This window comes from Perissodus microlepis, unplaced genomic scaffold (assembly GCF_051167445.1).
Source record: "Perissodus microlepis isolate ML-2025 ecotype Zambia unplaced genomic scaffold, ASM5116744v1 scaffold_52, whole genome shotgun sequence".
NCBI lineage: Eukaryota > Metazoa > Chordata > Actinopteri > Cichliformes > Cichlidae > Perissodus > Perissodus microlepis.
The window spans coordinates 35,469-62,086 of record NW_028182074.1 but is presented as its reverse complement, the minus strand read 5'-3'; the positions used below and the strand labels follow the sequence as shown (position 1 = coordinate 62,086).

The 26,618-nt window shown below is 41.2% G+C and overlaps 3 long non-coding RNA genes across 3 annotated transcripts; all 3 read right to left on the bottom strand.

Annotated features, from left to right (window-relative positions):
* Positions 1 to 303: 303 nt before the first annotated feature.
* On the bottom strand, positions 304 to 3,876 carry LOC146360483 (uncharacterized). The gene is made up of 2 exons (XR_014799683.1): positions 2,368 to 3,876; positions 304 to 1,371 (listed from the first exon to the last, which is right to left on the bottom strand). It is a non-coding gene; the product is annotated as an uncharacterized LOC146360483 (long non-coding RNA).
* A 2,335-nt stretch (positions 3,877 to 6,211) lies between these two features.
* Positions 6,212 to 9,348, bottom strand: LOC146360482 (uncharacterized). Its single transcript, XR_014799684.1, has 3 exons — positions 9,103 to 9,348; positions 7,891 to 8,006; positions 6,212 to 6,894 (listed from the first exon to the last, which is right to left on the bottom strand). It is a non-coding gene; the product is annotated as an uncharacterized LOC146360482 (long non-coding RNA).
* A 1,996-nt stretch (positions 9,349 to 11,344) lies between these two features.
* On the bottom strand, positions 11,345 to 14,917 carry LOC146360481 (uncharacterized). Its single transcript, XR_014799686.1, has 2 exons — positions 13,409 to 14,917; positions 11,345 to 12,412 (listed from the first exon to the last, which is right to left on the bottom strand). It is a non-coding gene; the product is annotated as an uncharacterized LOC146360481 (long non-coding RNA).
* Between the last annotated feature and the right edge of the window lie 11,701 nt (positions 14,918 to 26,618).

Sequence of the window (26,618 nt, the reverse complement as noted above, 5' to 3'; positions counted from 1 at the left end):
TCCAGCTTAATTCCCCCCCTCCCTTTAACTACTAACACCTCCCCCATCTCCCTCCCCTCTTTTCACATTCACCCCCCAACCAGTCCCGACAGTTGACTGCCCCCTCTAGAGCCTGGTTCTGTCATAGGTTTCTTCCTTTAAAGGGAGTTTTTCCTATCCACTGTCGCCTAGTGCTTGCTCAGAGGGGATTGTTGGGGTTTTCTCTCCTCTCTCCCTTTACTTTACGCTCTTCTTTACATCCCCCCCCACCCCCACCTTTTCTTTTTTCTTAATAATTGAACAATAAAAACAGTTGGCCGCTAATTAAATGTGTCAAATCAATGTCTTTATTCGAGAATACAAGAAATGGGTAATAGCTGCATGTGTGTTTGTGTGTGTGCATAATATGCATACTTTACGTGTTGGATCCAAATCCCACAAGGAATTAAATAAAACAAGAAGACAAACAAAAACAAATATTTCTCTCCCTTCCCAGGTCAGGAATCAGGATGAGGAAGAAATGAGGTCAGATCAGTGCAGGTTTTTGCACTACTGACATAAAGTTTCTGCTGATTAAAAAAAGTATGTCGATATTTCTGAAATACATTTGCAAACAAATAACTTTGACAACTTGTGTTTTTTCATAAAAGAAAAAAGAAAAATCAGAGAGCAGAGCTGGTAAAACAGCTTAGCTCCGCAGGTTACAGGAGATCAGATGCCAAATACTTTTCATGACAGTCTTCGTTATTGCATAAATCTCCCCTTTTATCATTGATCAGTAAATCACTGCATATAAATTCATCTAACCGTTATAATTTCATGAGTAAAGATTCTCAGATGACTGAATGGCGGTTTTAGTAAATGTTGAACTTTATTGTGATTTCTATTTTTAGAATCAATAGCACACATTTTGATTTAGTTTTGCAAGCTGCTGATTTCACACAGATCCACTGCCCAAACGTGCCTTTGAGTTTTTCATCATTTAACAAGAATAGGCTCAGGCAATCATTGTGGAATTAGGCTTTGGGAAGGTCTGGGGACAGGTATGATGGTGGTGGTTTTAAAGCACTGTGGCACAACAGCTTGACTCAGGGAGATGTTAAAGATGTCCGCTAGGACATCAGTCAGCTGGTCAGCACGGGCTCCGAGCACGCGTCCAGGTATATTGTCTGGTCCAGCAGCTTTGTGTGGGTTGACTTTAGTGAGAGTCCTTCTCACACTGGCCGTGGACAGGGACAGCACTTGGTTGTCTGGCAAGGGGGTGGCCCTCTATGGTCCGTCTTGCGTCCCATTTAAACAAGTGCGTGTTCACACTGCCCCTGGATGTCCTGGCCTCTGAGGATAAGGTGTACGGCTCCTGGTTGTCAACTGACCAATTTATCATGGCAAAGTCTGTGGTGGACAAAAGACAAGAGGCTGATTATAAAAATGATCCATGCACGCCTTATGACCTACAGCATGTACAGTTAACACAGCTAAATGGCTGTGAAATTGTAAAATTACTTTTGAAATAAAGCTATTCAAAGTCAATTAACTGTGACTATAATAATAGCAATGTTAGCCAGCAAACAAAACGTTAGCACTAATTAAAATAAGCTGCTAGGTGATGTTACTGTTTCAAGTTCTCTCATTGTTTGACATGTAGGGCAGATATTTTGGTGACACTGAGATTAGCCAGACACTAAACAGCAGTGTAATATCAACGCTAGATTAGATGTTTTCTAATCCGATAAAATGACATTATTCCTGTTTATAGAAGATGTTTGTCGTCTGTTTGTTTGACTGACAGGAACAGGAAATAGTGGTTGGAAATTACTGTTGGTGTTACATGAGGGTAAAGAAGGGCTTTAAGCACCTGGGTAAAAACTGGACCCATGATGAAACACTACAACAAGTACAACATATTCTTCAGTTTTAATATGTGACCATACTGTGCAGACTGCTGATGAGTTACACGGTTACATTTCATTAATCATTGTTAAACTAAAGTGGTAAGCAGTTACTTTATCCTTTCACTTAAAATTTCCAGGAAAAACACTACCTTGGCTACTTTTGTGCTTACATTTGATCTATGCTGGGTCACTACTTTTGCACTATAATGCTGCTGCTGACACCTTGGTTCACACTGACAATTAGAAAAAAGCTGATAGGAAAAGAAGGATGGAAAATGCCTGGAATTTAGTTACACTTGCAAATACTGCTGCCGCCAAACTGCAAGCATCAATAAAATGTTACAGTATTGTTTTCTATATCTGTGCATATATCCTTATTGGTAGCTTTCTCGAAATAGAAGATCTTCATTTTAAAAAAAAATCTCTGATAACATTGCTGAAGCTAGCGCCCACCCCTACTGCGCGTACTGCAAATATAAACCTGATATATACTTACATCATGAAGCAGTTGATGTCTGGTTTCCGACAAATACAGTAAAGAGGTGCGTTCTCCCCCTCCATACCAGTGTTCTCAGGCACTGGTACATGGTCAGTGTCAGACACTTCACTGTCCTACAACATACCACATAGGACCACATTAGAAATGACATGTATATAAACATCATTCATTTTCTCCTACTTATTTTATTCAGGTTGTATTCCAGCTGTCATAGGGCAAAAGTACACCCTGGACAGGTCGCCTGTCTGTTGGAGGGTTATTAGAGAGACTCGGACAACCACTCACACCAACAGCCAACTAAGCTAACCCCGCGCATGTCTTTGGAGTTCAACACCAGTCTGGCCGAATCACAGATAAGCAGGGTGTCTGTGCTGCAGAGCACAGCTGTGTCAGAGACTCTCGACATCAATGTAGCGTTAAGGATGCGGAGCGATGGGTGCACTAACACAATGTAAATATTAAAGTTCTCGCCATTGTCAATATGCTGTTGCGCTCTTGTTCGTATTATTGCAACCATATCTCTAGTCTAGCTTACCCTAAAAGTTTGGAGAGAATTGGTCTGTTAAGAAACGCGATCGATTGTTTGGGACTGCTCTAGCCATCACGTCGCATAAACAACTCTACTTCCGGTGGGAAAACTAATTAAGGGTAAAGTCGCACTAATAACACCTACCACTCATGTTCATAAGCATACGCTATGATCACTTCCACGCAGTAACGTTGTAATAAATATAATCCCGGTAAAGTCAATTAGCGAACACTACTGGCATGTAATGCCAATGGCGACCATTTCACAAACTGTAGAAAATGCTCAAAATGTTGTCGGCACCAAAAGTGAAGGGCTGACAGTTGTGTTTATATACGAACCGTAAGCGCTAATGTTGGTTAGCATCAGCTAAAGCGAGGAAGTTTGACACTTGCAGAGGCAGTGAACGCAGAGAGAGCTTAAAAACGCATTGTGGGTTTTTTTTTTGTTTAGTCTTTGCTTCGTTGCTTTGATTTGGGGTTTCTTTTGCATTAAGACGTTGCGCACAAAATTACAGATATAACGGTGACTTAGCTGCTCGTTGGATAAACCCATGGACCTTAGAAAAGATCAACGCTACTCGGATGTAAGCACCCGTGTATAACACAATAGGCAAAATTACGCTTGCTAACCTTTCCACATCACAGGCTTCACATTAAATAAACATTTTTTCAAATACTCACCATGATCCGAGACCGTTTAAATATTTTGTTACTCTGAAAATATGGCAGTATGAAGCTAAACCTTTAGCTTGACGGCTAAAGCAATGCTAAGATTTACACGAAAACGATCAGCGAACATCGTTAAAGTACTATTGGTCTACATTCTTCTTCTATGGTAGCAGCCTGGGCAGAGTAACAGCCAACTCTACACTGCGCCATCTGTTGGCACCAATTACAGTAGAAAACATTATTACGACAGCACGTTTTTTGGGGAAAATAACAGAGATTGAAACTTTATTGATAATTTGTCCAAGTTGAAAAATGCCCCCCTCCAAAAATATCACGTGACAACCTCATTGCCTTACAGAATTACGACGTCACACACATGTAGAATCTTACCACCATTCTGATCCTTTGATCCTTTGATCCTTAAAACGCATAAATAGGGGTGAAGAGCAACGACTTTTAGTCCGTTTCTCGCAGCGTTGATGTGTGCAGCATTGAACCGTTCGCCAGAAAAGCCTTTTGAAATATTTGGATCCTTTGCAATTGTAACTGTATCCACACCCAACATGTCTCAAACAAATCCAAAGGGACAAGAAGTTGACCCCTACGCTCTTCCCTGGGATGAGCCACTAGACTCTTCCCTTTCCTCTCTTCCTTGGTGTGACCAAGTGGAACTAGAGGAAAAGCGTTTGGAAGAAATGGAGGATGAAGCGCTCAGAAACACCGAGAAGATTAAGTTCTTGATGGAGGAAAATGAGCGAAAGAGCGCTGAACTAAAAAAATTGTCATACCAGCTTCAAGAAAAGGAAGCTGTTATTGAGGAGAAACAACAAGATCTCCATGACATGGACAAGAAGAACCAGGAGCTCCAAAGAAAGCTTGATCAAGCTCTGCAACAAAATAAAAAAGTCATCCAAGAAAAGATACAAGATGGCATGAAGAAGAGAGGGCTGCAGAGCAATCTCCGAGACATGGAGCTAATGTACAGTGCAGACAAAAAAAAGCTTGATCGCACACTGCAAGAAAATGAAAAGCTTCTCCAAGAGAAAAGGCAACAGGAGTTAAAACAAAAACAAATGCATTCCAATCTTCAGCGCATCAAGCAACACAATGAAAGCTTGCAAGGAAAGCTTGATGAAGCTCTGCGACAAAATAGAAAACTCCTCCAAGAGAAGAAAGAAGACAGCATGAAGAAGAGAGGGCTGCACTCCAATCTCCGAGACATGGAGCTAATGTACAGTGTAGACAAAAAAAGGCTTGATCGCACAGAGCAAGCAAATGAGAAGCTTCTCCAAGAGAAAAGTGAACAAGAAATCAAACAAAAACAAATGGATTCCAAACTTCACAGCATCAAGCAACAAAATGAAATCTTGCAAGGAAAGCTTGATGAAGCTCTGCGGCAAAATGAAGAAATCCTTCAAGAGAAAGAGCAGCTGGACAGAAAGCAGGGAGACATGGAGTGCCAACTCCAGCTCATGGAGGGAAACGACAGGATGCTGCAGGTAAAGTTCGATGAGACACTGCATAAATATCAAGACCTGCTTCAAGAGAGAGAACAGCTGGTCATTAAGCAGAGAGAAGAAAAACTTCTTCTCCAGGAGTTTGAGAAGAAAAACCAAAACCTGCAAGAACTTTACAACAAAATGAAGTTCAAAGCATCTGAGCTGGAAGGAGAAAATGAAAAACTGCAAAAGCAGGAGGCAACATCTAAAGTGCTGAAAGAAAGGTTGGAAGAAAAACAAGCCAAAATAGAAGAAGTGGAGAAAAAATGCAACAAGCTGCAGAAGGAAAACACCGAAACAATCGAGGAGCTGAAAATCCTCATCCTCGAGAAAAAGGTGCTTGTGGAAAAGCAGCTGGAGAAAAAGAAAAAACGCTTCTGCTTCTTCTGGAGGAAGAACACTCCTTCTTTCACTACTGCCAATGTCACCTCTTCTTCCCCCACCTCTGTTCCAGCTTAATTCCCCCCCTCCCTTTAACTACTAACACCTCCCCCATCTCCCTCCCCTCTTTTCACATTCACCCCCCAACCAGTCCCGACAGTTGACTGCCCCCTCTAGAGCCTGGTTCTGTCATAGGTTTCTTCCTTTAAAGGGAGTTTTTCCTATCCACTGTCGCCTAGTGCTTGCTCAGAGGGGATTGTTGGGGTTTTCTCTCCTCTCTCCCTTTACTTTACGCTCTTCTTTACATCCCCCCCCCCCCCCCCACCCCCACCTTTTCTTTTTTCTTAATAATTGAACAATAAAAACAGTTGGCCGCTAATTAAATGTGTCAAATCAATGTCTTTATTCGAGAATACAAGAAATGGGTAATAGCTGCATGTGTGTTTGTGTGTGTGCATAATATGCATACTTTACGTGTTGGATCCAAATCCCACAAGGAATTAAATAAAACAAGAAGACAAACAAAAACAAATATTTCTCTCCCTTCCCAGGTCAGGAATCAGGATGAGGAAGAAATGAGGTCAGATCAGTGCAGGTTTTTGCACTACTGACATAAAGTTTCTGCTGATTAAAAAAAGTATGTCGATATTTCTGAAATACATTTGCAAACAAATAACTTTGACAACTTGTGTTTTTTCATAAAAGAAAAAAGAAAAATCAGAGAGCAGAGCTGGTAAAACAGCTTAGCTCCGCAGGTTACAGGAGATCAGATGCCAAATACTTTTCATGACAGTCTTCGTTATTGCATAAATCTCCCCTTTTATCATTGATCAGTAAATCACTGCATATAAATTCATCTAACCGTTATAATTTCATGAGTAAAGATTCTCAGATGACTGAATGGCGGTTTTAGTAAATGTTGAACTTTATTGTGATTTCTATTTTTAGAATCAATAGCACACATTTTGATTTAGTTTTGCAAGCTGCTGATTTCACACAGATCCACTGCCCAAACGTGCCTTTGAGTTTTTCATCATTTAACAAGAATAGGCTCAGGCAATCATTGTGGAATTAGGCTTTGGGAAGGTCTGGGGACAGGTATGATGGTGGTGGTTTTAAAGCACTGTGGCACAACAGCTTGACTCAGGGAGATGTTAAAGATGCCCGCTAGGACATCAGTCAGCTGGTCAGCACGGGCTCCGAGCATGCGTCCAGGTATATTGTCTGGTCCAGCAGCTTTGTGTGGGTTGACTTTAGTGAGAGTCCTTCTCACACTGGCCGTGGACAGGGAGAGCACTTGGTTGTCTGGCAAGGGGGTGGCCCTCTATAGTCCGTCTTGCGTCCCATTTAAACAAGTGCGTGTTCACACTGCCCCTGGATGTCCTGGCCTCTGAGGTTAAGGTGTACGGCTCCTGGTTGTCAACTGACCAATTTATCATGGCAAAGTCTGTGGTGGACAAAAGACAAGAGGCTGATTATAAAAATGATCCATGCACGCCTTATGACCTACAGCATGTACAGTTAACACAGCTAAATGGCTGTGAAATTGTAAAATTACTTTTGAAATAAAGCTATTCAAAGTCAATTAACTGTGACTATAATAATAGCAATGTTAGCCAGCAAACAAAACGTTAGCACTAATTAAAATAAGCTGCTAGGTGATGTTACTGTTTCAAGTTCTCTCATTGTTTGACATGTAGGGCAGATATTTTGGTGACACTGAGATTAGCCAGACACTAAACAGCAGTGTAATATCAACGCTAGATTAGATGTTTTCTAATCCGATAAAATGACATTATTCCTGTTTATAGAAGATGTTTGTCGTCTGTTTGTTTGACTGACAGGAACAGGAAATAGTGGTTGGAAATTACTGTTGGTGTTACATGAGGGTAAAGAAGGGCTTTAAGCACCTGGGTAAAAACTGGACCCATGATGAAACACTACAACAAGTACAACATATTCTTCAGTTTTAATATGTGACCATACTGTGCAGACTGCTGATGAGTTACACGGTTACATTTCATTAATCATTGTTAAACTAAAGTGGTAAGCAGTTACTTTATCCTTTCACTTAAAATTTCCAGGAAAAACACTACCTTGGCTACTTTTGTGCTTACATTTGATCTATGCTGGGTCACTACTTTTGCACTATAATGCTGCTGCTGACACCTTGGTTCACACTGACAATTAGAAAAAAGCTGATAGGAAAAGAAGGATGGAAAATGCCTGGAATTTAGTTACACTTGCAAATACTGCTGCCTCCAAACTGCAAGCATCAATAAAATGTTACAGTATTGTTTTCTATATCTGTGCATATATCCTTATTGGTAGCTTTCTCGAAATAGAAGATCTTCATTTTAAAAAAAAATCTCTGATAACATTGCTGAAGCTAGCGCCCACCCCTACTGCACGTACTGCAAATATAAACCTGATATATACTTACATCATGAAGCAGTTGATGTCTGGTTTCCGACAAATACAGTAAAGAGGTGCGTTCTCCCCCTCCATACCAGTGTTCTCAGGCACTGGTACATGGTCAGTGTCAGACACTTCACTGTCCTACAACATACCACATAGGACCACATTAGAAATGACATGTATATAAACATCATTCATTTTCTCCTACTTATTTTATTCAGGTTGTATTCCAGCTGTCATAGGGCAAAAGTACACCCTGGACAGGTCGCCTGTCTGTTGGAGGGTTATTAGAGAGACTCGGACAACCACTCACACCAACAGCCAACTAAGCTAACCCCGCGCATGTCTTTGGAGTTCAACACCAGTCTGGCCGAATCACAGATAAGCAGGGTGTCTGTGCTGCAGAGCACAGCTGTGTCAGAGACTCTCGACATCAATGTAGCGTTAAGGATGCGGAGCGATGGGTGCACTAACACAATGTAAATATTAAAGTTCTCGCCATTGTCAATATGCTGTTGCGCTCTTGTTCGTATTATTGCAACCATATCTCTAGTCTAGCTTACCCTAAAAGTTTGGAGAGAATTGGTCTGTTAAGAAACGCGATCGATTGTTTGGGACTGCTCTAGCCATCACGTCGCATAAACAACTCTACTTCCGGTGGGAAAACTAATTAAGGGTAAAGTCGCACTAATAACACCTACCACTCACGTTCATAAGCATACGCTATGATCACTTCCACGCAGTAACGTTGTAATAAATATAATCCCGGTAAAGTCAATTAGCGAACACTACTGGCATGTAATGCCAATGGCGACCATTTCACAAACTGTAGAAAATGCTCAAAATGTTGTCGGCACCAAAAGTGAAGGGCTGACAGTTGTGTTTATATACGAACCGTAAGCGCTAATGTTGGTTAGCATCAGCTAAAGCGAGGAAGTTTGACACTTGCAGAGGCAGTGAACGCAGAGAGAGCTTAAAAACGCATTGTGGGTTTTTTTTTTGTTTAGTCTTTGCTTCGTTGCTTTGATTTGGGATTTCTTTTGCATTAAGACGTTGCGCACAAAATTACAGATATAACGGTGACTTAGCTGCTCGTTGGATAAACCCATGGACCTTAGAAAAGATCAACGCTACTCGGATGTAAGCACCCGTGTATAACACAATAGGCAAAATTACGCTTGCTAACCTTTCCACATCACAGGCTTCACATTAAATAAACATTTTTTCAAATACTCACCATGATCCGAGACCGTTTAAATATTTTGTTACTCTGAAAATATGGCAGTATGAAGCTAAACCTTTAGCTTGACGGCTAAAGCAATGCTAAGATTTACACGAAAACGATCAGCGAACATCGTTAAAGTACTATTGGTCTACATTCTTCTTCTATGGTAGCAGCCTGGGCAGAGTAACAGCCAACTCTACACTGCGCCATCTGTTGGCACCAATTACAGTAGAAAACATTATTACGACAGCACGTTTTTTGGGGAAAATAACAGAGATTGAAACTTTATTGATAATTTGTCCAAGTTGAAAAATGCCCCCCTCCAAAAATATCACGTGACAACCTCATTGCCTTACAGAATTACGACGTCACACACATGTAGAATCTTACCACCATTCTGATCCTTTGATCCTTTGATCCTTAAAACGCATAAATAGGGGTGAAGAGCAACGACTTTTAGTCCGTTTCTCGCAGCGTTGATGTGTGCAGCATTGAACCGTTCGCCAGAAAAGCCTTTTGAAATATTTGGATCCTTTGCAATTGTAACTGTATCCACACCCAACATGTCTCAAACAAATCCAAAGGGACAAGAAGTTGACCCCTACGCTCTTCCCTGGGATGAGCCACTAGACTCTTCCCTTTCCTCTCTTCCTTGGTGTGACCAAGTGGAACTAGAGGAAAAGCGTTTGGAAGAAATGGAGGATGAAGCGCTCAGAAACACCGAGAAGATTAAGTTCTTGATGGAGGAAAATGAGCGAAAGAGCGCTGAACTAAAAAAATTGTCATACCAGCTTCAAGAAAAGGAAGCTGTTATTGAGGAGAAACAACAAGATCTCCATGACATGGACAAGAAGAACCAGGAGCTCCAAAGAAAGCTTGATCAAGCTCTGCAACAAAATAAAAAAGTCATCCAAGAAAAGATACAAGATGGCATGAAGAAGAGAGGGCTGCAGAGCAATCTCCGAGACATGGAGCTAATGTACAGTGCAGACAAAAAAAAGCTTGATCGCACACTGCAAGAAAATGAAAAGCTTCTCCAAGAGAAAAGGCAACAGGAGTTAAAACAAAAACAAATGCATTCCAATCTTCAGCGCATCAAGCAACACAATGAAAGCTTGCAAGGAAAGCTTGATGAAGCTCTGCGACAAAATAGAAAACTCCTCCAAGAGAAGAAAGAAGACAGCATGAAGAAGAGAGGGCTGCACTCCAATCTCCGAGACATGGAGCTAATGTACAGTGTAGACAAAAAAAGGCTTGATCGCACAGAGCAAGCAAATGAGAAGCTTCTCCAAGAGAAAAGTGAACAAGAAATCAAACAAAAACAAATGGATTCCAAACTTCACAGCATCAAGCAACAAAATGAAATCTTGCAAGGAAAGCTTGATGAAGCTCTGCGGCAAAATGAAGAAATCCTTCAAGAGAAAGAGCAGCTGGACAGAAAGCAGGGAGACATGGAGTGCCAACTCCAGCTCATGGAGGGAAACGACAGGATGCTGCAGGTAAAGTTCGATGAGACACTGCATAAATATCAAGACCTGCTTCAAGAGAGAGAACAGCTGGTCATTAAGCAGAGAGAAGAAAAACTTCTTCTCCAGGAGTTTGAGAAGAAAAACCAAAACCTGCAAGAACTTTACAACAAAATGAAGTTCAAAGCATCTGAGCTGGAAGGAGAAAATGAAAAACTGCAAAAGCAGGAGGCAACATCTAAAGTGCTGAAAGAAAGGTTGGAAGAAAAACAAGCCAAAATAGAAGAAGTGGAGAAAAAATGCAACAAGCTGCAGAAGGAAAACACCGAAACAATCGAGGAGCTGAAAATCCTCATCCTCGAGAAAAAGGTGCTTGTGGAAAAGCAGCTGGAGAAAAAGAAAAAACGCTTCTGCTTCTTCTGGAGGAAGAACACTCCTTCTTTCACTACTGCCAATGTCACCTCTTCTTCCCCCACCTCTGTTCCAGCTTAATTCCCCCCCTCCCTTTAACTACTAACACCTCCCCCATCTCCCTCCCCTCTTTTCACATTCACCCCCCAACCAGTCCCGACAGTTGACTGCCCCCTCTAGAGCCTGGTTCTGTCATAGGTTTCTTCCTTTAAAGGGAGTTTTTCCTATCCACTGTCGCCTAGTGCTTGCTCAGAGGGGATTGTTGGGGTTTTCTCTCCTCTCTCCCTTTACTTTACGCTCTTCTTTACATTCCCCCCCCCCACCCCCACCTTTTCTTTTTTCTTAATAATTGAACAATAAAAACAGTTGGCCGCTAATTAAATGTGTCAAATCAATGTCTTTATTCGAGAATACAAGAAATGGGTAATAGCTGCATGTGTGTTTGTGTGTGTGCATAATATGCATACTTTACGTGTTGGATCCAAATCCCACAAGGAATTAAATAAAACAAGAAGACAAACAAAAACAAATATTTCTCTCCCTTCCCAGGTCAGGAATCAGGATGAGGAAGAAATGAGGTCAGATCAGTGCAGGTTTTTGCACTACTGACATAAAGTTTCTGCTGATTAAAAAAAGTATGTCGATATTTCTGAAATACATTTGCAAACAAATAACTTTGACAACTTGTGTTTTTTCATAAAAGAAAAAAGAAAAATCAGAGAGCAGAGCTGGTAAAACAGCTTAGCTCCGCAGGTTACAGGAGATCAGATGCCAAATACTTTTCATGACAGTCTTCGTTATTGCATAAATCTCCCCTTTTATCATTGATCAATAAATCACTGCATATAAATTCATCTAACCGTTATAATTTCATGAGTAAAGATTCTCAGATGACTGAATGGCAGTTTTAGTAAATGTTGAACTTTATTGTGATTTCTATTTTTAGAATCAATAGCACACATTTTGATTTAGTTTTGCAAGCTGCTGATTTCACACAGATCCACTGCCCAAACGTGCCTTTGAGTTTTTCATCATTTAACAAGAATAGGCTCAGGCAATCATTGTGGAATTAGGCTTTGGGAAGGTCTGGGGACAGGTATGATGGTGGTGGTTTTAAAGCACTGTGGCACAACAGCTTGACTCAGGGAGATGTTAAAGATGTCCGCTAGGACATCAGTCAGCTGGTCAGCACGGGCTCCGAGCACGCGTCCAGGTATATTGTCTGGTCCAGCAGCTTTGTGTGGGTTGACTTTAGTGAGAGTCCTTCTCACACTGGCCGTGGACAGGGACAGCACTTGGTTGTCTGGCAAGGGGGTGGCCCTCTATAGTCCGTCTTGCGTCCCATTTAAACAAGTGCGTGTTCACACTGCCCCTGGATGTCCTGGCCTCTGAGGATAAGGTGTACGGCTCCTGGTTGTCAACTGACCAATTTATCATGGCAAAGTCTGTGGTGGACAAAAGACAAGAGGCTGATTATAAAAATGATCCATGCACGCCTTATGACCTACAGCATGTACAGTTAACACAGCTAAATGGCTGTGAAATTGTAAAATTACTTTTGAAATAAAGCTATTCAAAGTCAATTAACTGTGACTATAATAATAGCAATGTTAGCCAGCAAACAAAACGTTAGCACTAATTAAAATAAGCTGCTAGGTGATGTTACTGTTTCAAGTTCTCTCATTGTTTGACATGTAGGGCAGATATTTTGGTGACACTGAGATTAGCCAGACACTAAACAGCAGTGTAATATCAACGCTAGATTAGATGTTTTCTAATCCGATAAAATGACATTATTCCTGTTTATAGAAGATGTTTGTCGTCTGTTTGTTTGACTGACAGGAACAGGAAATAGTGGTTGGAAATTACTGTTGGTGTTACATGAGGGTAAAGAAGGGCTTTAAGCACCTGGGTAAAAACTGGACCCATGATGAAACACTACAACAAGTACAACATATTCTTCAGTTTTAATATGTGACCATACTGTGCAGACTGCTGATGAGTTACACGGTTACATTTCATTAATCATTGTTAAACTAAAGTGGTAAGCAGTTACTTTATCCTTTCACTTAAAATTTCCAGGAAAAACACTACCTTGGCTACTTTTGTGCTTACATTTGATCTATGCTGGGTCACTACTTTTGCACTATAATGCTGCTGCTGACACCTTGGTTCACACTGACAATTAGAAAAAAGCTGATAGGAAAAGAAGGATGGAAAATGCCTGGAATTTAGTTACACTTGCAAATACTGCTGCCGCCAAACTGCAAGCATCAATAAAATGTTACAGTATTGTTTTCTATATCTGTGCATATATCCTTATTGGTAGCTTTCTCGAAATAGAAGATCTTCATTTTAAAAAAAAATCTCTGATAACATTGCTGAAGCTAGCGCCCACCCCTACTGCGCGTACTGCAAATATAAACCTGATATATACTTACATCATGAAGCAGTTGATGTCTGGTTTCCGACAAATACAGTAAAGAGGTGCGTTCTCCCCCTCCATACCAGTGTTCTCAGGCACTGGTACATGGTCAGTGTCAGACACTTCACTGTCCTACAACATACCACATAGGACCACATTAGAAATGACATGTATATAAACATCATTCATTTTCTCCTACTTATTTTATTCAGGTTGTATTCCAGCTGTCATAGGGCAAAAGTACACCCTGGACAGGTCGCCTGTCTGTTGGAGGGTTATTAGAGAGACTCGGACAACCACTCACACCAACAGCCAACTAAGCTAACCCCGCGCATGTCTTTGGAGTTCAACACCAGTCTGGCCGAATCACAGATAAGCAGGGTGTCTGTGCTGCAGAGCACAGCTGTGTCAGAGACTCTCGACATCAATGTAGCGTTAAGGATGCGGAGCGATGGGTGCACTAACACAATGTAAATATTAAAGTTCTCGCCATTGTCAATATGCTGTTGCGCTCTTGTTCGTATTATTGCAACCATATCTCTAGTCTAGCTTACCCTAAAAGTTTGGAGAGAATTGGTCTGTTAAGAAACGCGATCGATTGTTTGGGACTGCTCTAGCCATCACGTCGCATAAACAACTCTACTTCCGGTGGGAAAACTAATTAAGGGTAAAGTCGCACTAATAACACCTACCACTCATGTTCATAAGCATACGCTATGATCACTTCCACGCAGTAACGTTGTAATAAATATAATCCCGGTAAAGTCAATTAGCGAACACTACTGGCATGTAATGCCAATGGCGACCATTTCACAAACTGTAGAAAATGCTCAAAATGTTGTCGGCACCAAAAGTGAAGGGCTGACAGTTGTGTTTATATACGAACCGTAAGCGCTAATGTTGGTTAGCATCAGCTAAAGCGAGGAAGTTTGACACTTGCAGAGGCAGTGAACGCAGAGAGAGCTTAAAAACGCATTGTGGGTTTTTTTTTTGTTTAGTCTTTGCTTCGTTGCTTTGATTTGGGGTTTCTTTTGCATTAAGACGTTGCGCACAAAATTACAGATATAACGGTGACTTAGCTGCTCGTTGGATAAACCCATGGACCTTAGAAAAGATCAACGCTACTCGGATGTAAGCACCCGTGTATAACACAATAGGCAAAATTACGCTTGCTAACCTTTCCACATCACAGGCTTCACATTAAATAAACATTTTTTCAAATACTCACCATGATCCGAGACCGTTTAAATATTTTGTTACTCTGAAAATATGGCAGTATGAAGCTAAACCTTTAGCTTGACGGCTAAAGCAATGCTAAGATTTACACGAAAACGATCAGCGAACATCGTTAAAGTACTATTGGTCTACATTCTTCTTCTATGGTAGCAGCCTGGGCAGAGTAACAGCCAACTCTACACTGCGCCATCTGTTGGCACCAATTACAGTAGAAAACATTATTACGACAGCACGTTTTTTGGGGAAAATAACAGAGATTGAAACTTTATTGATAATTTGTCCAAGTTGAAAAATGCCCCCCTCCAAAAATATCACGTGACAACCTCATTGCCTTACAGAATTACGACGTCACACACATGTAGAATCTTACCACCATTCTGATCCTTTGATCCTTTGATCCTTAAAACGCATAAATAGGGGTGAAGAGCAACGACTTTTAGTCCGTTTCTCGCAGCGTTGATGTGTGCAGCATTGAACCGTTCGCCAGAAAAGCCTTTTGAAATATTTGGATCCTTTGCAATTGTAACTGTATCCACACCCAACATGTCTCAAACAAATCCAAAGGGACAAGAAGTTGACCCCTACGCTCTTCCCTGGGATGAGCCACTAGACTCTTCCCTTTCCTCTCTTCCTTGGTGTGACCAAGTGGAACTAGAGGAAAAGCGTTTGGAAGAAATGGAGGATGAAGCGCTCAGAAACACCGAGAAGATTAAGTTCTTGATGGAGGAAAATGAGCGAAAGAGCGCTGAACTAAAAAAATTGTCATACCAGCTTCAAGAAAAGGAAGCTGTTATTGAGGAGAAACAACAAGATCTCCATGACATGGACAAGAAGAACCAGGAGCTCCAAAGAAAGCTTGATCAAGCTCTGCAACAAAATAAAAAAGTCATCCAAGAAAAGATACAAGATGGCATGAAGAAGAGAGGGCTGCAGAGCAATCTCCGAGACATGGAGCTAATGTACAGTGCAGACAAAAAAAAGCTTGATCGCACACTGCAAGAAAATGAAAAGCTTCTCCAAGAGAAAAGGCAACAGGAGTTAAAACAAAAACAAATGCATTCCAATCTTCAGCGCATCAAGCAACACAATGAAAGCTTGCAAGGAAAGCTTGATGAAGCTCTGCGACAAAATAGAAAACTCCTCCAAGAGAAGAAAGAAGACAGCATGAAGAAGAGAGGGCTGCACTCCAATCTCCGAGACATGGAGCTAATGTACAGTGTAGACAAAAAAAGGCTTGATCGCACAGAGCAAGCAAATGAGAAGCTTCTCCAAGAGAAAAGTGAACAAGAAATCAAACAAAAACAAATAGATTCCAAACTTCACAGCATCAAGCAACAAAATGAAATCTTGCAAGGAAAGCTTGATGAAGCTCTGCGGCAAAATGAAGAAATCCTTCAAGAGAAAGAGCAGCTGGACAGAAAGCAGGGAGACATGGAGTGCCAACTCCAGCTCATGGAGGGAAACGACAGGATGCTGCAGGTAAAGTTCGATGAGACACTGCATAAATATCAAGACCTGCTTCAAGAGAGAGAACAGCTGGTCATTAAGCAGAGAGAAGAAAAACTTCTTCTCCAGGAGTTTGAGAAGAAAAACCAAAACCTGCAAGAACTTTACAACAAAATGAAGTTCAAAGCATCTGAGCTGGAAGGAGAAAATGAAAAACTGCAAAAGCAGGAGGCAACATCTAAAGTGCTGAAAGAAAGGTTGGAAGAAAAACAAGCCAAAATAGAAGAAGTGGAGAAAAAATGCAACAAGCTGCAGAAGGAAAACACCGAAACAATCGAGGAGCTGAAAATCCTCATCCTCGAGAAAAAGGTGCTTGTGGAAAAGCAGCTGGAGAAAAAGAAAAAACGCTTCTGCTTCTTCTGGAGGAAGAACACTCCTTCTTTCACTACTGCCAATGTCACCTCTTCTTCCCCCACCTCTGTTCCAGCTTAATTCCCCCCCTCCCTTTAACTACTAACACCTCCCCCATCTCCCTCCCCTCTTTTCACATTCACCCCCCAACCAGTCCCGACAGTTGACTGCCCCCTCTAGAGCCTGGTTCTGTCATAGGTTTCTTCCTTTAAAGGGAGTTTTTCCTATCCACTGTCGCCTAGTGCTTGCTCAGAGGGGATTGTTGGGGTTTTCTCTCCTCTCTCCCTTTACTTTACGCTCTTCTTTACATCCCCCCCCCCCACCCCCACCCCCACCTTTTCTTTTTTCTTAATAATTGAACAATAAAAACAGTTGGCCGCTAATTAAATGTGTCAAATCAATGTCTTTATTCGAGAATACAAGAAATGGGTAATAGCTGCATGTGTGTTTGTGTGTGTGCATAATATGCATACTTTACGTGTTGGATCCAAATCCCACAAGGAATTAAATAAAACAAGAAGACAAACAAAAACAAATATTTCTCTCCCTTCCCAGGTCAGGAATCAGGATGAGGAAGAAATGAGGTCAGATCAGTGCAGGTTTTTGCACTACTGACATAAAGTTTCTGCTGATTAAAAAAAGTATGTCGATATTTCTGAAATACATTTGCAAACAAATAACTTTGACAACTTGTGTTTTTTCATAAAAGAAAAAAGAAAAATCAGAGAGCAGAGCTGGTAAAACAGCTTAGCTCCGCAGGTTACAGGAGATCAGATGCCAAATACTTTTCATGACAGTCTTCGTTATTGCATAAATCTCCCCTTTTATCATTGATCAGTAAATCACTGCATATAAATTCATCTAACCGTTATAATTTCATGAGTAAAGATTCTCAGATGACTGAATGGCAGTTTTAGTAAATGTTGAACTTTATTGTGATTTCTATTTTTAGAATCAATAGCACACATTTTGATTTAGTTTTGCAAGCTGCTGATTTCACACAGATCCACTGCCCAAACGTGCCTTTGAGTTTTTCATCATTTAACAAGAATAGGCTCAGGCAATCATTGTGGAATTAGGCTTTGGGAAGGTCTGGGGACAGGTATGATGGTGGTGGTTTTAAAGCACTGTGGCACAACAGCTTGACTCAGGGAGATGTTAAAGATGTCCGCTAGGACATCAGTCAGCTGGTCAGCACGGGCTCCGAGCACGCGTCCAGGTATATTGTCTGGTCCAGCAGCTTTGTGTGGGTTGACTTTAGTGAGAGTCCTTCTCACACTGGCCGTGGACAGGGACAGCACTTGGTTGTCTGGCAAGGGGGTGGCCCTCTATAGTCCGTCTTGCGTCCCATTTAAACAAGTGCGTGTTCACACTGCCCCTGGATGTCCTGGCCTCTGAGGATAAGGTGTACGGCTCCTGGTTGTCAACTGACCAATTTATCATGGCAAAGTCTGTGGTGGACAAAAGACAAGAGGCTGATTATAAAAATGATCCATGCACGCCTTATGACCTACAGCATGTACAGTTAACACAGCTAAATGGCTGTGAAATTGTAAAATTACTTTTGAAATAAAGCTATTCAAAGTCAATTAACTGTGACTATAATAATAGCAATGTTAGCCAGCAAACAAAACGTTAGCACTAATTAAAATAAGCTGCTAGGTGATGTTACTGTTTCAAGTTCTCTCATTGTTTGACATGTAGGGCAGATATTTTGGTGACACTGAGATTAGCCAGACACTAAACAGCAGTGTAATATCAACGCTAGATTGGATGTTTTCTAATCCGATAAAATGACATTATTCCTGTTTATAGAAGATGTTTGTCGTCTGTTTGTTTGACTGACAGGAACAGGAAATAGTGGTTGGAAATTACTGTTGGTGTTACATGAGGGTAAAGAAGGGCTTTAAGCACCTGGGTAAAAACTGGACCCATGATGAAACACTACAACAAGTACAACATATTCTTCAGTTTTAATATGTGACCATACTGTGCAGACTGCTGATGAGTTACACGGTTACATTTCATTAATCATTGTTAAACTAAAGTGGTAAGCAGTTACTTTATCCTTTCACTTAAAATTTCCAGGAAAAACACTACCTTGGCTACTTTTGTGCTTACATTTGATCTATGCTGGGTCACTACTTTTGCACTATAATGCTGCTGCTGACACCTTGGTTCACACTGACAATTAGAAAAAAGCTGATAGGAAAAGAAGGATGGAAAATGCCTGGAATTTAGTTACACTTGCAAATACTGCTGCCGCCAAACTGCAAGCATCAATAAAATGTTACAGTATTGTTTTCTATATCTGTGCATATATCCTTATTGGTAGCTTTCTCGAAATAGAAGATCTTCATTTTAAAAAAAAATCTCTGATAACATTGCTGAAGCTAGCGCCCACCCCTACTGCGCGTACTGCAAATATAAACCTGATATATACTTACATCATGAAGCAGTTGATGTCTGGTTTCCGACAAATACAGTAAAGAGGTGCGTTCTCCCCCTCCATACCAGTGTTCTCAGGCACTGGTACATGGTCAGTGTCAGACACTTCACTGTCCTACAACATACCACATAGGACCACATTAGAAATGACATGTATATAAACATCATTCATTTTCTCCTACTTATTTTATTCAGGTTGTATTCCAGCTGTCATAGGGCAAAAGTACACCCTGGACAGGTCGCCTGTCTGTTGGAGGGTTATTAGAGAGACTCGGACAACCACTCACACCAACAGCCAACTAAGCTAACCCCGCGCATGTCTTTGGAGTTCAACACCAGTCTGGCCGAATCACAGATAAGCAGGGTGTCTGTGCTGCAGAGCACAGCTGTGTCAGAGACTCTCGACATCAATGTAGCGTTAAGGATGCGGAGCGATGGGTGCACTAACACAATGTAAATATTAAAGTTCTCGCCATTGTCAATATGCTGTTGCGCTCTTGTTCGTATTATTGCAACCATATCTCTAGTCTAGCTTACCCTAAAAGTTTGGAGAGAATTGGTCTGTTAAGAAACGCGATCGATTGTTTGGGACTGCTCTAGCCATCACGTCGCATAAACAACTCTACTTCCGGTGGGAAAACTAATTAAGGGTAAAGTCGCACTAATAACACCTACCACTCATGTTCATAAGCATACGCTATGATCACTTCCACGCAGTAACGTTGTAATAAATATAATCCCGGTAAAGTCAATTAGCGAACACTACTGGCATGTAATGCCAATGGCGACCATTTCACAAACTGTAGAAAATGCTCAAAATGTTGTCGGCACCAAAAGTGAAGGGCTGACAGTTGTGTTTATATACGAACCGTAAGCGCAAATGTTGGTTAGCATCAGCTAAAGCGAGGAAGTTTGACACTTGCAGAGGCAGTGAACGCAGAGAGAGCTTAAAAACGCATTGTGGTTTTTTTTTTTGTTTAGTCTTTGCTTCGTTGCTTTGATTTGGGGTTTCTTTTGCATTAAGACGTTGCGCACAAAATTACAGATATAACGGTGACTTAGCTGCTCGTTGGATAAACCCATGGACCTTAGAAAAGATCAACGCTACTCGGATGTAAGCACCCGTGTATAACACAATAGGCAAAATTACGCTTGCTAACCTTTCCACATCACAGGCTTCACATTAAATAAACATTTTTTCAAATACTCACCATGATCCGAGACCGTTTAAATATTTTGTTACTCTGAAAATATGGCAGTATGAAGCTAAACCTTTAGCTTGACGGCTAAAGCAATGCTAAGATTTACACGAAAACGATCAGCGAACATCGTTAAAGTACTATTGGTCTACATTCTTCTTCTATGGTAGCAGCCTGGGCAGAGTAACAGCCAACTCTACACTGCGCCATCTGTTGGCACCAATTACAGTAGAAAACATTATTACGACAGCACGTTTTTTGGGGAAAATAACAGAGATTGAAACTTTATTGATAATTTGTCCAAGTTGAAAAATGCCCCCCTCCAAAAATATCACGTGACAACCTCATTGCCTTACAGAATTACGACGTCACACACATGTAGAATCTTACCACCATTCTGATCCTTTGATCCTTTGATCCTTAAAACGCATAAATAGGGGTGAAGAGCAACGACTTTTAGTCCGTTTCTCGCAGCGTTGATGTGTGCAGCATTGAACCGTTCGCCAGAAAAGCCTTTTGAAATATTTGGATCCTTTGCAATTGTAACTGTATCCACACCCAACATGTCTCAAACAAATCCAAAGGGACAAGAAGTTGACCCCTACGCTCTTCCCTGGGATGAGCCACTAGACTCTTCCCTTTCCTCTCTTCCTTGGTGTGACCAAGTGGAACTAGAGGAAAAGCGTTTGGAAGAAATGGAGGATGAAGCGCTCAGAAACACCGAGAAGATTAAGTTCTTGATGGAGGAAAATGAGCGAAAGAGCGCTGAACTAAAAAAATTGTCATACCAGCTTCAAGAAAAGGAAGCTGTTATTGAGGAGAAACAACAAGATCTCCATGACATGGACAAGAAGAACCAGGAGCTCCAAAGAAAGCTTGATCAAGCTCTGCAACAAAATAAAAAAGTCATCCAAGAAAAGATACAAGATGGCATGAAGAAGAGAGGGCTGCAGAGCAATCTCCGAGACATGGAGCTAATGTACAGTGCAGACAAAAAAAAGCTTGATCGCACACTGCAAGAAAATGAAAAGCTTCTCCAAGAGAAAAGGCAACAGGAGTTAAAACAAAAACAAATGCATTCCAATCTTCAGCGCATCAAGCAACACAATGAAAGCTTGCAAGGAAAGCTTGATGAAGCTCTGCGACAAAATAGAAAACTCCTCCAAGAGAAGAAAGAAGACAGCATGAAGAAGAGAGGGCTGCACTCCAATCTCCGAGACATGGAGCTAATGTACAGTGTAGACAAAAAAAGGCTTGATCGCACAGAGCAAGCAAATGAGAAGCTTCTCCAAGAGAAAAGTGAACAAGAAATCAAACAAAAACAAATGGATTCCAAACTTCACAGCATCAAGCAACAAAATGAAATCTTGCAAGGAAAGCTTGATGAAGCTCTGCGGCAAAATGAAGAAATCCTTCAAGAGAAAGAGCAGCTGGACAGAAAGCAGGGAGACATGGAGTGCCAACTCCAGCTCATGGAGGGAAACGACAGGATGCTGCAGGTAAAGTTCGATGAGACACTGCATAAATATCAAGACCTGCTTCAAGAGAGAGAACAGCTGGTCATTAAGCAGAGAGAAGAAAAACTTCTTCTCCAGGAGTTTGAGAAGAAAAACCAAAACCTGCAAGAACTTTACAACAAAATGAAGTTCAAAGCATCTGAGCTGGAAGGAGAAAATGAAAAACTGCAAAAGCAGGAGGCAACATCTAAAGTGCTGAAAGAAAGGTTGGAAGAAAAACAAGCCAAAATAGAAGAAGTGGAGAAAAAATGCAACAAGCTGCAGAAGGAAAACACCGAAACAATCGAGGAGCTGAAAATCCTCATCCTCGAGAAAAAGGTGCTTGTGGAAAAGCAGCTGGAGAAAAAGAAAAAACGCTTCTGCTTCTTCTGGAGGAAGAACACTCCTTCTTTCACTACTGCCAATGTCACCTCTTCTTCCCCCACCTCTGTTCCAGCTTAATTCCCCCCCTCCCTTTAACTACTAACACCTCCCCCATCTCCCTCCCCTCTTTTCACATTCACCCCCCAACCAGTCCCGACAGTTGACTGCCCCCTCTAGAGCCTGGTTCTGTCATAGGTTTCTTCCTTTAAAGGGAGTTTTTCCTATCCACTGTCGCCTAGTGCTTGCTCAGAGGGGATTGTTGGGGTTTTCTCTCCTCTCTCCCTTTACTTTACGCTCTTCTTTACATCCCCCCCCCCACCCCCACCCCCACCTTTTCTTTTTTCTTAATAATTGAACAATAAAAACAGTTGGCCGCTAATTAAATGTGTCAAATCAATGTCTTTATTCGAGAATACAAGAAATGGGTAATAGCTGCATGTGTGTTTGTGTGTGTGCATAATATGCATACTTTACGTGTTGGATCCAAATCCCACAAGGAATTAAATAAAACAAGAAGACAAACAAAAACAAATATTTCTCTCCCTTCCCAGGTCAGGAATCAGGATGAGGAAGAAATGAGGTCAGATCAGTGCAGGTTTTTGCACTACTGACATAAAGTTTCTGCTGATTAAAAAAAGTATGTCGATATTTCTGAAATACATTTGCAAACAAATAACTTTGACAACTTGTGTTTTTTCATAAAAGAAAAAAGAAAAATCAGAGAGCAGAGCTGGTAAAACAGCTTAGCTCCGCAGGTTACAGGAGATCAGATGCCAAATACTTTTCATGACAGTCTTCGTTATTGCATAAATCTCCCCTTTTATCATTGATCAGTAAATCACTGCATATAAATTCATCTAACCGTTATAATTTCATGAGTAAAGATTCTCAGATGACTGAATGGCAGTTTTAGTAAATGTTGAACTTTATTGTGATTTCTATTTTTAGAATCAATAGCACACATTTTGATTTAGTTTTGCAAGCTGCTGATTTCACACAGATCCACTGCCCAAACGTGCCTTTGAGTTTTTCATCATTTAACAAGAATAGGCTCAGGCAATCATTGTGGAATTAGGCTTTGGGAAGGTCTGGGGACAGGTATGATGGTGGTGGTTTTAAAGCACTGTGGCACAACAGCTTGACTCAGGGAGATGTTAAAGATGTCCGCTAGGACATCAGTCAGCTGGTCAGCACGGGCTCCGAGCACGCGTCCAGGTATATTGTCTGGTCCAGCAGCTTTGTGTGGGTTGACTTTAGTGAGAGTCCTTCTCACACTGGCCGTGGACAGGGACAGCACTTGGTTGTCTGGCAAGGGGGTGGCCCTCTATAGTCCGTCTTGCGTCCCATTTAAACAAGTGCGTGTTCACACTGCCCCTGGATGTCCTGGCCTCTGAGGATAAGGTGTACGGCTCCTGGTTGTCAACTGACCAATTTATCATGGCAAAGTCTGTGGTGGACAAAAGACAAGAGGCTGATTATAAAAATGATCCATGCACGCCTTATGACCTACAGCATGTACAGTTAACACAGCTAAATGGCTGTGAAATTGTAAAATTACTTTTGAAATAAAGCTATTCAAAGTCAATTAACTGTGACTATAATAATAGCAATGTTAGCCAGCAAACAAAACGTTAGCACTAATTAAAATAAGCTGCTAGGTGATGTTACTGTTTCAAGTTCTCTCATTGTTTGACATGTAGGGCAGATATTTTGGTGACACTGAGATTAGCCAGACACTAAACAGCAGTGTAATATCAACGCTAGATTAGATGTTTTCTAATCCGATAAAATGACATTATTCCTGTTTATAGAAGATGTTTGTCGTCTGTTTGTTTGACTGACAGGAACAGGAAATAGTGGTTGGAAATTACTGTTGGTGTTACATGAGGGTAAAGAAGGGCTTTAAGCACCTGGGTAAAAACTGGACCCATGATGAAACACTACAACAAGTACAACATATTCTTCAGTTTTAATATGTGACCATACTGTGCAGACTGCTGATGAGTTACACGGTTACATTTCATTAATCATTGTTAAACTAAAGTGGTAAGCAGTTACTTTATCCTTTCACTTAAAATTTCCAGGAAAAACACTACCTTGGCTACTTTTGTGCTTACATTTGATCTATGCTGGGTCACTACTTTTGCACTATAATGCTGCTGCTGACACCTTGGTTCACACTGACAATTAGAAAAAAGCTGATAGGAAAAGAAGGATGGAAAATGCCTGGAATTTAGTTACACTTGCAAATACTGCTGCCGCCAAACTGCAAGCATCAATAAAATGTTACAGTATTGTTTTCTATATCTGTGCATATATCCTTATTGGTAGCTTTCTCGAAATAGAAGATCTTCATTTTAAAAAAAAATCTCTGATAACATTGCTGAAGCTAGCGCCCACCCCTACTGCGCGTACTGCAAATATAAACCTGATATATACTTACATCATGAAGCAGTTGATGTCTGGTTTCCGACAAATACAGTAAAGAGGTGCGTTCTCCCCCTCCATACCAGTGTTCTCAGGCACTGGTACATGGTCAGTGTCAGACACTTCACTGTCCTACAACATACCACATAGGACCACATTAGAAATGACATGTATATAAACATCATTCATTTTCTCCTACTTATTTTATTCAGGTTGTATTCCAGCTGTCATAGGGCAAAAGTACACCCTGGACAGGTCGCCTGTCTGTTGGAGGGTTATTAGAGAGACTCGGACAACCACTCACACCAACAGCCAACTAAGCTAACCCCGCGCATGTCTTTGGAGTTCAACACCAGTCTGGCCGAATCACAGATAAGCAGGGTGTCTGTGCTGCAGAGCACAGCTGTGTCAGAGACTCTCGACATCAATGTAGCGTTAAGGATGCGGAGCGATGGGTGCACTAACACAATGTAAATATTAAAGTTCTCGCCATTGTCAATATGCTGTTGCGCTCTTGTTCGTATTATTGCAACCATATCTCTAGTCTAGCTTACCCTAAAAGTTTGGAGAGAATTGGTCTGTTAAGAAACGCGATCGATTGTTTGGGACTGCTCTAGCCATCACGTCGCATAAACAACTCTACTTCCGGTGGGAAAACTAATTAAGGGTAAAGTCGCACTAATAACACCTACCACTCATGTTCATAAGCATACGCTATGATCACTTCCACGCAGTAACGTTGTAATAAATATAATCCCGGTAAAGTCAATTAGCGAACACTACTGGCATGTAATGCCAATGGCGACCATTTCACAAACTGTAGAAAATGCTCAAAATGTTGTCGGCACCAAAAGTGAAGGGCTGACAGTTGTGTTTATATACGAACCGTAAGCGCTAATGTTGGTTAGCATCAGCTAAAGCGAGGAAGTTTGACACTTGCAGAGGCAGTGAACGCAGAGAGAGCTTAAAAACGCATTGTGGGTTTTTTTTTTGTTTAGTCTTTGCTTCGTTGCTTTGATTTGGGGTTTCTTTTGCATTAAGACGTTGCGCACAAAATTACAGATATAACGGTGACTTAGCTGCTCGTTGGATAAACCCATGGACCTTAGAAAAGATCAACGCTACTCGGATGTAAGCACCCGTGTATAACACAATAGGCAAAATTACGCTTGCTAACCTTTCCACATCACAGGCTTCACATTAAATAAACATTTTTTCAAATACTCACCATGATCCGAGACCGTTTAAATATTTTGTTACTCTGAAAATATGGCAGTATGAAGCTAAACCTTTAGCTTGACGGCTAAAGCAATGCTAAGATTTACACGAAAACGATCAGCGAACATCGTTAAAGTACTATTGGTCTACATTCTTCTTCTATGGTAGCAGCCTGGGCAGAGTAACAGCCAACTCTACACTGCGCCATCTGTTGGCACCAATTACAGTAGAAAACATTATTACGACAGCACGTTTTTTGGGGAAAATAACAGAGATTGAAACTTTATTGATAATTTGTCCAAGTTGAAAAATGCCCCCCTCCAAAAATATCACGTGACAACCTCATTGCCTTACAGAATTACGACGTCACACACATGTAGAATCTTACCACCATTCTGATCCTTTGATCCTTTGATCCTTAAAACGCATAAATAGGGGTGAAGAGCAACGACTTTTAGTCCGTTTCTCGCAGCGTTGATGTGTGCAGCATTGAACCGTTCGCCAGAAAAGCCTTTTGAAATATTTGGATCCTTTGCAATTGTAACTGTATCCACACCCAACATGTCTCAAACAAATCCAAAGGGACAAGAAGTTGACCCCTACGCTCTTCCCTGGGATGAGCCACTAGACTCTTCCCTTTCCTCTCTTCCTTGGTGTGACCAAGTGGAACTAGAGGAAAAGCGTTTGGAAGAAATGGAGGATGAAGCGCTCAGAAACACCGAGAAGATTAAGTTCTTGATGGAGGAAAATGAGCGAAAGAGCGCTGAACTAAAAAAATTGTCATACCAGCTTCAAGAAAAGGAAGCTGTTATTGAGGAGAAACAACAAGATCTCCATGACATGGACAAGAAGAACCAGGAGCTCCAAAGAAAGCTTGATCAAGCTCTGCAACAAAATAAAAAAGTCATCCAAGAAAAGATACAAGATGGCATGAAGAAGAGAGGGCTGCAGAGCAATCTCC